The following is a 12970-nucleotide window of genomic DNA, read 5'->3' as shown; positions in this document are numbered from 1 at the left end:
ATTGAACCTATTTGAATAAATGCTTTTGACGTACGACATGACATTTAAAAAAATTTTGGTGGTAAAATATTCAGTTAACCAAAAAAAGTCCTAAAATTTCATGGTTTTTCAAGTGTTTAATATTGACCCCATCGGCTTTCGAGGTGGAAAACTCGGATTTGACATCACTATTTCATCGCTAACAATATGTATAAAAAATTAGAACTACCTCATTTGATGCAAACCAACCCCCTGAAACATACGATTTCAATGGATCACATTGCAAAGTGATCGTCAAAATAGCGGGTGTACATCAAGTAATCCTGGTGCGGTATACTTAAGGAGTTAATGCTAACAATGTGCCAAATGTGCGCCAAAATTCAAGCAATGTGCTCTTTAAACTCCAGAGATATTTAAGAAATTAATGTTCCCTGCCGTTCTGACGTCAGATAGGCGTGAGCGTCAGGACCCCTGGACCACTACAGATATTTGATGTTTAGTACATACTAAAATTTAGTACCTATTTGATACTATTTGGTACCTGAGTACATATATTTAGTACCTCCACTGATATCGAAAAATCGAGCGAATAAAGTGGCCAGACATTCTGACGTCAGGATGTCTGGACCATTTTTGGTTTACATAGTTCTAGACAACACTACTAATTGATATCTTAGTCAATATTTACTACCTATTTGGAACCTGTCAATATATTTTTTTCAAATTTTTTTGGCGTACCAGAAAAAAGTTATGATGGAATTTAAAGTTGTGAGCCCAGCCGTGGCGTTGAAGTATGTAGCGCCTGTCAAAAGAATAGAGGCAAATCCGCCTGCCCTCCTGCGGGTCAACTTAAATAGGAATTTATTTTTAGGCACTCGCACATCATCTCTACATTCTCTACTGACTAGTGGCATTAATATAGTCGAAATATAAAAGTAATTAGTGTAATTACACTAGTTTTCCATTTTCCTCCTGAGAGAACCTCCTACAGTCTCAATAACGTCTAATGTCATGTCATGTCCCTGAGAGACATCTCCTGGCGGAGAAATTTGTAAATCAGTTTATAATACTATTATTATACTCTTTGAATCAGTTTACCCCTGACTGTCGGTCATTTTTGCGACTGTTCAGCAGCTGTAGAGCTGTATGGCAGATTTGGCGGCATTGTGGTTGTAGGTACTGATAGTAGATGAGGAGCAAGGAGCGCAGGAGGGCAGGCGGATTTGCCTCTATACTTTTGACAGGCGCTACATACTTCAACGGCACGGCCGGGCTCACAACTTTAAATTCCGTCATAACTTTTTTCTGGTACGCCAAAAAAATTTGAAAAAAATATATTGACAGGTACCAAATAGGTAGTAAATATTGACTAAGATATCAATTAGTAGTGTTGTCTAGAACTATGTAAACCAAAAATGGTCCAGACATCCTGACGTCAGAATGTCTGGCCACTTTATTCGCTCGATTTTTCGATATCAGTGGAGGTACCAAATATATGTACTCAGGTACCAAATAGTATCAAATAGGTACTAAATTTTAGGTTGTACTAAACATCAAATATAGGTAGTGGTCCAGGGGTCCTGACGCTCACAGATCGGCGGGTGCACTTCCAGTTCTAGCTAATGGCTGCCTACTCGAGGGTGAAAGTACTGCCTAAGGTTAGTGCTCGCAATGTGCTTCCACATGTATTAAGCACAAACATCCATATTTCATAATCCACTTCAAATTTACAACTTCTGTAAACTACTCTTAGTAAAATATTTCTAAAACTAATTTCATTAATTGTGACTCCTTTCTGCTAACTCAATACGAAAAAAATATCATGTAGAATGTGGTCCCTCAATCGATCGCGATAAGTTCGCATTAAGAGAGAACAATAGTATTATTTAAAGTATAGGTGTGACTGAGAGATAGTAAAAGTACTCGAATCATTGTAAATTCAAGCTTTAGTTTGTAAAAGATGCCATTCAAAAGTTTCGATTGATCACAGGTGGTCCCTCAATTGAAACGTTTGTCATAAAAATAAATCAATTTACTTAACAATTGGTTATTAAATATACTATTGCTAAAGTCTACTCGTTAGTAAAAAATATTTACTAACTGTTGCTCATCGATCAGTAAAAACAAATGTACCGTTTTACTTAAAATAATAATCAAATGCCTGCGAAGAAATACTACGGGTCAGATGACCACAAATTAGAATTTTGATGGATAGTTAAATAATCACACTTTAATAACACAATTTTAGTTTTCTTTCAACCTCTTTTTCCCAAGAGTGGCACTGAAACATGAGTAGTCATGTGCTCTGACCACCCCTTTATGGGATACAGGCGTGATTGTATGTATGTATGTATGTAATTAAATAATCGTACATTACGTCATTACGGGAAAGAAGAACTTACAGGCTGAGTAGGAAACGCTGTACCCAATTCGTATCCGGCTACTACTACCTGGTCCGTAGTATTTCTTGGCAGGCGTTTGATTTAAGTAAAACGGTTTTTATTATTTTATTTATTATTTTAAGTAAAACGGTACGGTTAAATGAAATAAAATCTTTTAAACAATTTAGAAATCTTTATTTCAGGTCAACCAAATCTTGGCACTAAAAAAGGCACGAATTTAAAATTTTCTTTACATTTTCAATCATTTTTTAAGTGATGGTTCGTCGATGATTCCGCCAACGTCAAGGTTTTGGAAGGCATGCTTGCATTTACGTGAGTGGCAAACAAGCATACGGTCCGCCTGATGGAAAACGGTCACCGTAACCTAATATGATGGACGCCTGCAACTCAAGGAGTGTCACGTGCGTTGCCAACCCATTAGGAACTTGTACACTCCCTTTTGCTATGTTTAGTACACAGCAAAAAGGAGTGTACAACTTCCAAGGAGGGTTCGGCTTGCTGACGACGAAGGACAATTAGTTCCGTAGTTAGGTCCTTCCGTCACCAACACACCGCACCCTCGTTGAGCTCTGGCAGCCTTACTCACCCGCAGGAACATAACACCGTGAGTATGGTCTAGTGCTATTTGGCTGCGGTCTTCTGTAAGGCGGAGGTATTTCCCCAGTTTGGGCTTTGCTCTAGATTCAAGCGAGATGCTATCCGCTGTGCTGTGCTCTAAAACACAAAGCGGAAAATCATTTGCTTAGGGCATAGCAAATGATTTTCCGCTCCTACGAAAACTTAGCCACTGAAACGGATCACTATCAAATTTACCTTATCGCTAAAAGACTATTATAGCTGACACGTCTGGATTGTGTTATGTCTTTGTGGCTACGTAGACATGAATGCTAAATGTGTCTTTAGCAAAACGTCTGGATCTTAAAGTAGCAAAAAAGCCTTTTATTTCTTGCAAAAGTAATACATATTTTATTTACCAAAAAACCAAAAGCTTAAACAATTCAAAATCAGCAAATACATGCACTAACCTAATTATACACACACGGATCTTAAAACGTAACAATTTAAAATGATCTAACTGCAAAACATCTTCATCTTCGAATGTCTGTATTACAAAACAGACATGAACGCTAAACGGTCAAGGAGCAAAAAATCTGGATTGTTTAATGTTTTTATTGCTAAATAGAATAAACGCCAAACGACCCGTTAGCAAAACGTCTGGTTTTAAAATGCTTAAGTGTCTTGACCTTCTCGCACTGTTAATAAGAACTGTTCTGTTACATATTTATAAACCATGGCGATGACACATTATATTTCCGGACGTTTTGCTACTGAATAGTTCTGTGTTGACGCCAATAACTAACTACACTTTTGGCTTTTTAGATATGCTAATCATACGGACTATGTATATTTCCAGACGTTTGGCTACTCATTCATTCTAAGTCTTAGCCATCCAGTTAAATTTACTTTTTGCTGATTGAGTATTCTACTTTCATGTCATCCCAGCTGAATTGGCTTTATACTGACTGTATATTTAAATTTTCTGACATCTAGCCGAAATAGACGTTTAGCGATAAGGTAAACTTGATAGTGACCCACTGAAACTTACATTTTTCAAATTTTTCGCCTTTTTTAGTGAAAAGATTTAGCTGACCGTCTATATAATTATGTAAATATGTAGTACAGAGAGCCATAAATTGCACCATGCTCGGCATTAAGCTTTAAGATCGAGTGAAGAATGTCGAGATCCGACGCCGCACCAAGGTGCGAGACGTGGGTGACGTCATTTCGAAATTGAAATGGCGGGAAATGTTGTCAGGCAGAGTGATGGCAGGTGGAACAAAATGTTGACAGAATGGTGGTCGCCTTCCGATGTAAAAAACTGCTTGGCATCCGTTGGCTCGTTGGGTAGACGACATTCGAAAAACAGCGGGGCACCTCTAGATGAGACTAGCTCAGGACCGGGATAAGTGGCGTACACGAAGGGAGGCCTATGATGCTCAGCAGTGGGCGATTAACGGCTGAAATGATGATGATGATTATTTATGTAAATATTACATTAGTAAATTAATCAAATTTAAATAATAAATCTTAGGCAATCGAAAATAAAACTGTAGGTAATATACAGTATTATAAGCATGTTTTTGATTAGGTACTTGGTCAACAATCGGCAACATCAATTCAGCGGACCATTTTTGACAATACTTTATCCCAGTGTAATAATTTGCAATTAATGTGATATTGGACTGTGTACTTATGACTGTATCCTCTTTAGTTCCCTTTCGTAAAAGTACCATTTTAAAATAGGCTGTAATACATTTTGTGTGGAAATAGTTATTTGTTTTACAAGGGGGCAAAGTTGTTTAACCACACGTTCCATTGATACCCGAGCAAGCAAAAGATTCCAAATATTGAACCGCAAGCGTAGCGAGCGGTTTAAAAACTAGAATCTTGAGCGTTGCGAGGGTTTCAATAAGGCTCTAAGGATAAACAAACTTTTGCCACCAAGTGAAACACAACATTTTTTACCACACCAACACGAACAAAACATCAAACTAAATAAAATCTATCAACTCATATTTAAAGTGTTATAAAGTGTTCTATCAATTCATTCAATATTTATCATTCAAAATCATCATTTATAGGTATAAAATCTACTAGCCAACTTAAGACATCAACTTAAAATTTGTAGGTATCAAATTACTTTGACTCAGGATAAAATACAATTTTGCTATGTGTTTTCGAATAGAAAAGAAAGCTGTTAGGTACCAGGTTGGTGCGGTGAAATAGTATATTATAGAATGGTAACTTAATGAAGACTTTAAAAGAATTGGGTACAGCGTTTAGGCCACGAGGCCTGCCGAGTGGACTAAGTAAGGTACGAGACTTTTAGCCTTCATAACGTTACAATTGTGTCGCTTAACTTCAAACTTCGGTAAACGCATTCTGCTTTAAGGTTTAATATTTAAAAAAATCGCCGCTTTTGGAGTTCTGGTGAAAGCTACTTGCGAATGTTGGATTATGTAGGTAATCAGTAATCAGTAATTTATTGCAACTTCTAGGTACATTAAGTTATTACAGTATTTATTTTGTAGAAATGTGTAGGTATTTATTAAAACTACTTTTAATGCTTTAATTATTTGATGGCAACACAAATGAATATACGTATTACGTTAAGGTTTGAGGAGTTTCCTCAATTCCTCATGAATCTGATTATAAAGAAATCGAAGCTTTACAAAATTTTACTTGAAAACTCAATATGCTTACAAACATAACTAAATAAATGTCTCTGTTCTGAACTTAAATGCATGCTGTTCTTATAAAAATACCAAAGTCACTATGAGTGTGCCATTCAGATTTGAGTAGTTCGGTTCTGACCATCATCAGCAGTTCCACTGCACCAAATATCACTGTTCCTGACGTAAGTGCAGTGTGATACTATACAGCACGACCACGGATGATTTTATTAATTCTGATGCGGTACAAATTCACGAAAAAAAATGTACTTTTTTGTACTGACGTTTAAAAAAAATGTACCCTTATGATTTTGGAGTTTCGACATAGGGCCCGTGGTCGTGCTAGGTAGGTACTCCCTGGCACGACCACACTATATTTAATGAGATTTTAAATTTCTGTTGCAGTACAAATTCACGAAAAAAAATGTACTTTTTTGTACTTACCTTTTAAAAAAAAAATACCCTCATGGTTTCAGAGTTTTGACATGGGGTGTGGTCGTGCTAGATAGGTGGTACTTCCTGGCACGACCACACTATATTTAATGATTTTTTTAATTTCTGTAGTGGTACAAATTCACGAAAAAAATGTACTTTTCTGTACTTACCTTTTTATAAAAAGTACCCTCATGGTTTCGGAGTTTCGACATGGGTTGTGGTCGTGCTCGATAGGTACTCCCTGGCACGACCGCACTAAGTTTTTGAAGTAATTTACATAGTACAATTTCAAAACACTTGTTTAGTATTCATTTGACCATCAAATTAAATATAAATATAGTGTGGTCGTGCCAGGAAGTACCACCTATCTAGCACGACCACACCCCATGTCAAAACTCCGAAACCATGAGGGTATTTTTTTTTTTTAAAGGTAAGTACAAAAAAGTACATTTTTTTTCGTGAATTTGTACTGCAACAGAAATTTAAAATCTCATTAAATATAGTGTGGTCGTGCCAGGGAGTACCTACCTAGCACGACCCCGGGCCTTATGTCGAAACTCCAAAATCATAAGGGTACATTTTTTTTAAACGTCAGTACAAAAAAGTACATTTTTTTTCGTGAATTTGTACCGCATCAGAATTAATAAAATCATCCGTGGTCGTGCTGTATAGTATCACACAAGTGCAGTGTGATACTATACAGCACGACCACGGATGATTTTATTAATTCTGATGCGGTACAAATTCACGAAAAAAAATGTACTTTTTTGTACTTACCTTTTAAAAAAAAAATACCCTCATGGTTTCAGAGTTTTGACATGGGGTGTGGTCGTGCTAGATAGGTGGTACTTCCTGGCACGACCACACTATATTTAATGATTTTTTTAATTTCTGTAGTGGTACAAATTCACGAAAAAAAATGTACTTTTCTGTACTTACCTTTTTATAAAAAGTACCCTCATGGTTTCGGAGTTTCGACATGGGTTGTGGTCGTGCTCGATAGGTACTCCCTGGCACGACCGCACTAAGTTTTTGAAGTAATTTACATAGTACAATTTCAAAACACTTGTTTAGTATTCATTTGACCATCAAATTAAATATAAATATAGTGTGGTCGTGCCAGGAAGTACCACCTATCTAGCACGATCACACCCCATGTCAAAACTCCGAAACCATGAGGGTATTTTTTTTTAAAGGTAAGTACAAAAAAGTACATTTTTTTTCGTGAATTTGTACTGCAACAGAAATTTAAAATCTCATTAAATATAGTGTGGTCGTGCCAGGGAGTACCTACCTAGCACGACCCCGGGCCTTATGTCGAAACTCCAAAATCATAAGGGTACATTTTTTTAAACGTCAGTACAAAAAAGTACATTTTTTTTCGTGAATTTGTACCGCATCAGAATTAATAAAATCATCCGTGGTCGTGCTGTATAGTATCACACAAGTGCAGTGTGATACTATACAGCACGACCACGGATGATTTTATTAATTCTGATGCGGTACAAATTCACGAAAAAAAATGTACTTTTTTGTACTTACCTTTTAAAAAAAAATACCCTCATGGTTTCAGAGTTTTGACATGGGGTGTGGTCGTGCTAGATAGGTGGTACTTCCTGGCACGACCACACTATATTTAATGATTTTTTTAATTTCTGTAGTGGTACAAATTCACGAAAAAAATGTACTTTTCTGTACTTACCTTTTTATAAAAAGTACCCTCATGGTTTCGGAGTTTCGACATGGGTTGTGGTCGTGCTCGATAGGTACTCCCTGGCACGACCGCACTAAGTTTTTGAAGTAATTTACATAGTACAATTTCAAAACACTTGTTTAGTATTCATTTGACCATCAAATTAAATATAAATATAGTGTGGTCGTGCCAGGAAGTACCACCTATCTAGCACGACCACACCCCATGTCAAAACTCCGAAACCATGAGGGTATTTTTTTTTTAAAGGTAAGTACAAAAAAGTACATTTTTTTTCGTGAATTTGTACTGCAACAGAAATTTAAAATCTCATTAAATATAGTGTGGTCGTGCCAGGGAGTACCTACCTAGCACGACCCCGGGCCTTATGTCGAAACTCCAAAATCATAAGGGTACATTTTTTTTAAACGTCAGTACAAAAAAGTACTTTTTTTTTCGTGAATTTGTACCGCATCAGAATTAATAAAATCATCCGTGGTCGTGCTGTATAGTATCACACTAAGTGCATGCTGTTCTTGTAAAAATACCAAAGTCACTATAAGTGTGCCGTTCAGATTTGAGGAGTTCGGTTCTGACCATCATCAGCAGTTCCACTGCACCAAATGTCACTGTTCTGGACGTAAGTGCATGCTGTTCTTATAAAAATACCAAAGTCACTATAAGTGTGCCGTTCAGATTTGAGGAGTTCGGTTCTGACCATCATCAGCAGTTCCACTGCACCAAATGTCACTGTTCTGGACGTAAGTGCATGCTGTTCTTATAAAAATACCAAAGTCACTATAAGTGTGCCGTTCAGATTTGAGGAGTTCGGTTCTGACCATCATCAGCAGTTCCACTGCACCAAATGTCACTATTCTGGACGTAAGTGCATGCTGTTCTTATAAAAATACCAAAGTCACTATAAGCGTGCCGTTTAAATTTGTGTCAGTATTTTTTAAACGTGAAAAATAAGCTATTTATCCATAGGTAGGTATAACAGGTATATAATTGGGTTACTATGCCACCTACAGCTACACAGGTACGTATATACGACTTACACTGAGGACACTGAACACAAATACCTTTTCTCACGTACGGTCGGAAATATCTGCTTAAAAATCGTTAATAGCCTCACGTCCATTATTATGGGACGGTAATAGTAACAATCGACTCTTTAACTTTAAAGTATGTTTTTTACATCTAAATCTACGATTTAAGCACAGGTCACTTAATATTTATCTTTCATAAACATTCAATTAGCATAAAAAATTAAAAACCAATATTTTAGGGCAATCTGAATACTTAAAAATAAGGGTTTATTAAAAAATTGCCTTTAGGGGGGCGTTAATAGCTGCGTTTACCTAATTACAAAACTATTATTCATGTCAAGTTTCGTGCCTTCTGCACTCCGTACCATACCTTCTACCTTACCTACCTTACCTTTACCTGTACATTTTTCTTATTCAGGTTACCAACTTACCAAGGAGCACTAAAATTAGCTGCTATTAAGTAGGTAGATTATTTGTGACTTTGAATCTTTTTGTATTATTATTAGTATTTTTGGCACTTTTCACGCACGGCGGCCTGAAACAAGAGCAATCATTAAATTTGTGTAAAAAATGCCATTTTGTTGATTTTTCCCAGCGTTCATTTATTTTGAGGTTCTGGTTTCAAAAGATTCGAATGTTGGATGTCGGTGGAAAACCTATGGACGCTTGCAACTCAAAGGGTGTAGAAACTAGTACTCCTTTTTTGAAGAACCCCATACTGTAGTCATCGGGAATACCTCGGCAAGGAGCTCATTCCACAGTCGGAGAATCCGCGGGAGGAAATTCCTCTGAACCGCACGATGCGCGACCATTTAAGTTGCAAAGTGTATGGATGAGCGCCGCTCACAATCGACAGGGCGCTTATCATCGCTGCGGCAGCGGTGCGATGATGAAGAGAAGACGATGGCATAACCAGTTCCTCAGAACACAACCCTTTGTATAGAGGCGATAGAACACACATAAAGACGCGAAGTCTCTCCTTAGACTTAAGGATTCAATCAATAACGCTTGTGAGTTTCGTATCGTCAACAATTCGTACAGCGTGTCTCTGGTCCAAGATGGTATCCAGGTGGCTTTATGGTACCACATTTAATTGCACATAATATGATTTTACGCCAATTCATTTGAGGTAATGCGCTGTAAAGATAATTACTTAAAATTAAAGTTATGTGGACCCAGCACTGAAAGGTCTAAGTCTAGTTATGTGCAAGTTGCGGAAACTTACCAAAAAAATCGAAAATTTCTTGAAAAAATCACGAAACTTTCACGAAAAATAATGGGAATATAAATTTATGAAATGGAAAGTTTCGGTCCATACAATTGTCCATACAAAGTATGGAAAGTTTCCGAAGTTTTCTTATGTGAAAATTTCAGAACATTGGAAACTTTCCTTCGACACATCAGTATCTAAGTCAGTCGGGTAACTTGCTTAATAATCATCTGGAAAAGTTTAAAGGAGCTTAATCTTGCGACAATCATCATAATCAGTTCCGCTTCATCAAATGCCACTGTTTTTAATGTAGGTAAATCATTGATTTTTTGATGGAAATACAAATCAATATACGTACCGTATACCTACCGTTAATATTTGAGGATTTTTCTGTATTCCTTATTCCTCGTGAATCCCATTATTAGAACTCGAGCTTGACAAAATTATGTCTTGAAAACCTAATATACTAACATACAAACATACCAGGCGAAGAGAACAAATCCCCTTATTCAATTCAATTAAATATATTTATTATATTTTGAATTTTTAAAATCCTTAGAGTGTTAGTAAATATCACAAATCCTTAGAACTATGTTAGTACTAAAAGTAACTTAATACTTATCAACTATATATAAATAAATTTAATAACGACGTGGAGTGGGGATTGGCGGCGCGTGCAGCTGCCGGACCCACCGCGCAAACAAAGGAGAGTCCCAGCGCTACGCCAGCACACTTAAACATGAGCGATATGTTTCACTGAATGGTTCACTCCTGAGCATCATCAGCAATTCCACTCCACCAAATGTCACGGTTGGTAATGTGTCCTTGATTTTGTCATAAAAATATAAAAATATACTATAGGTGTGCCGTTCATATTTGAGGAGTTCCCTTGCTTCCTTATGGGTCTCATCACCAGAATTTGAGCTTAACCAAAATGGGACTTGAAAACCGAACATGCTTTACAACCATAACGAAGAAATCAAATCTCATAACAAGAGCATCGAAAAATATGTAGTTCCCTTCTGACCACCATCCGTAGTTCCACTCAGAATGAAAGAAAAATATATTTATTTGGTATAAAAACATATAACACCATCCAAATGTCACTGTTTTTTGAATGCATCATAATGTTTGACGACCGGTCTGGCGTAGTCGGTAGTGACCTTGTGCCTGTTAAGTCGCGGTCCCGGGTTCGAATCCCCGTAAGGGCATTTATTTTTGTGATGAGCACAGATATTTGTTCCTGAGTCATGGGTGTTTTCTATGTATTTATATATTATTAGCACATAGCTGAGACTGTCCACTTGTCACGTATACCTAGATTGTAAGTTAAATTTCCTAAGTATTGTATATTAGGTTACATAGATAGAACTTTAAGATATAGATAGATAGAATAGATAGAATACTCTTTATTGGCACACCTCAGCAAGAGATACAGAAAAAAGATACAGCGGAGACAAAACAAATGATATATTATAAGGTACAGATTTTAACGACCATGTTGTGACAATAAATCATTTATCTATCTATCATATAAATCGTTGTCTGTCAGTGTAAGTCAATCTGTGTAAGAATGTCCTATAATATTCATTTATTTACTAACTAACCTGACCACAAAATTAAAATTTTGAAAAAACCCCGACCGTGACATAGTGGTCACATTTTCATGAAACGTGGCTAAGAACACTCCCGACTAACTCAGCTTTCAAATAAAATAAAAACTAATTGTAAATCAGTTCATCCGTTCGGAAGCTACGATGCCACACATACAGACAGACAGACAAACAGACAGACAGACACACACACAGACAACGTCAAACTTATAACACCCCATCGTTTTTGCGTCGGGGGTTAAAAATACAAAAGATACTGTATCATATGTACGAGCCATCTACCATATATTCTGATTATATTAACTCCAGCACCCAAAGGTTGTCTGGAAGAGATCGCTCTTAAGCGATAAGACCGCCTGTTGTTACCTCTGTTTAATTTATTTTTGTTTCTTGTGCATTACTTGTAAACTATGTGAGGTGTGCAATAAAGAGTATTGTGTTGTATTGTATTTGATGAGTTCCCTCAATTTCTTCAGGATCCCATTATCAGAACTTGGATTTGATAAAAATTGGATCAATCTGTATAACTATAATTATACTCTATCAAAAAATAATATATCTAAAGACAACCGGATAGACAGACGGACAAACAGACGGACAGACAGATGGACAGTTAAACGAACAGACAGACAGACAGACGGACAGACATACGGACAGACAGACGGACAGACAGACAGACGGACTGACAGACGTACAGACAGACGGATAGACAGATGGACAGATAGACGGACAGACTATCGTACAGACAAATGGACAGAGAGGCGGATAGACAGACGAGACGGACAGACAGACAGACAAGCGGACGGACGGACAGAGTCACGTCATAATGCTTCTTATTGTACCTTTTTGGTAAAAAACCCTAAAAACAGACAAATTGACAATCTTCTCCGCTCCGCTTAGATAGATAGTAAGTAGGTACTTATTATGACGCTATTAATATCTTGTGAGTGTGACACCTGAACGAAAATATGATGAATATATGGTGTTTAAAAATTAAATTTCTAAAATACTCACACACACACCTATCCCTCTTATCTATTAGCGAAGCTGTTTCTACTGCATACCTACATCTAAAATCATAAGTCATAATGTTCTACATTTTATCTATAATCCACATCATCAGATCTAAGTAGGTACTTAGTGATTTACAAGAGGAAGAAGATATAGATAGGTACTTATGTTTGAGATGTTAACAAAACACATAAAAACACAAAAATAATCATACACGTGCCTTCAAACATTCCATTACTCGAACATAAACCATGTAAATGTAATAGCCACCAACCTTATTAATCCGATATATTTTTCACTTTTGGTCATATAATTTCTGTCTTTTTTCATACGCCCCCTTTGCTTTAG

At 36.8% G+C, this 12970-nt stretch overlaps 1 long non-coding RNA gene across 1 annotated transcript; it reads right to left on the bottom strand.

The window, feature by feature from the left end:
- Positions 1-4340: 4340 nt before the first annotated feature.
- LOC125232196 lies at positions 4341-12970 on the bottom strand. Its single transcript, XR_007177720.1, has 3 exons — positions 12897-12970; positions 9220-9323; positions 4341-4399 (listed from the first exon to the last, which is right to left on the bottom strand). It is a non-coding gene; the product is annotated as an uncharacterized LOC125232196 (long non-coding RNA).

Source organism: Leguminivora glycinivorella, chromosome 12 (genome assembly GCF_023078275.1).
Source record: "Leguminivora glycinivorella isolate SPB_JAAS2020 chromosome 12, LegGlyc_1.1, whole genome shotgun sequence".
Taxonomy (NCBI): domain Eukaryota; kingdom Metazoa; phylum Arthropoda; class Insecta; order Lepidoptera; family Tortricidae; genus Leguminivora; species Leguminivora glycinivorella.
The sequence above is the reverse complement of the archived record's forward strand: the minus strand, read 5'-3'. Positions and strand labels throughout refer to the sequence as shown.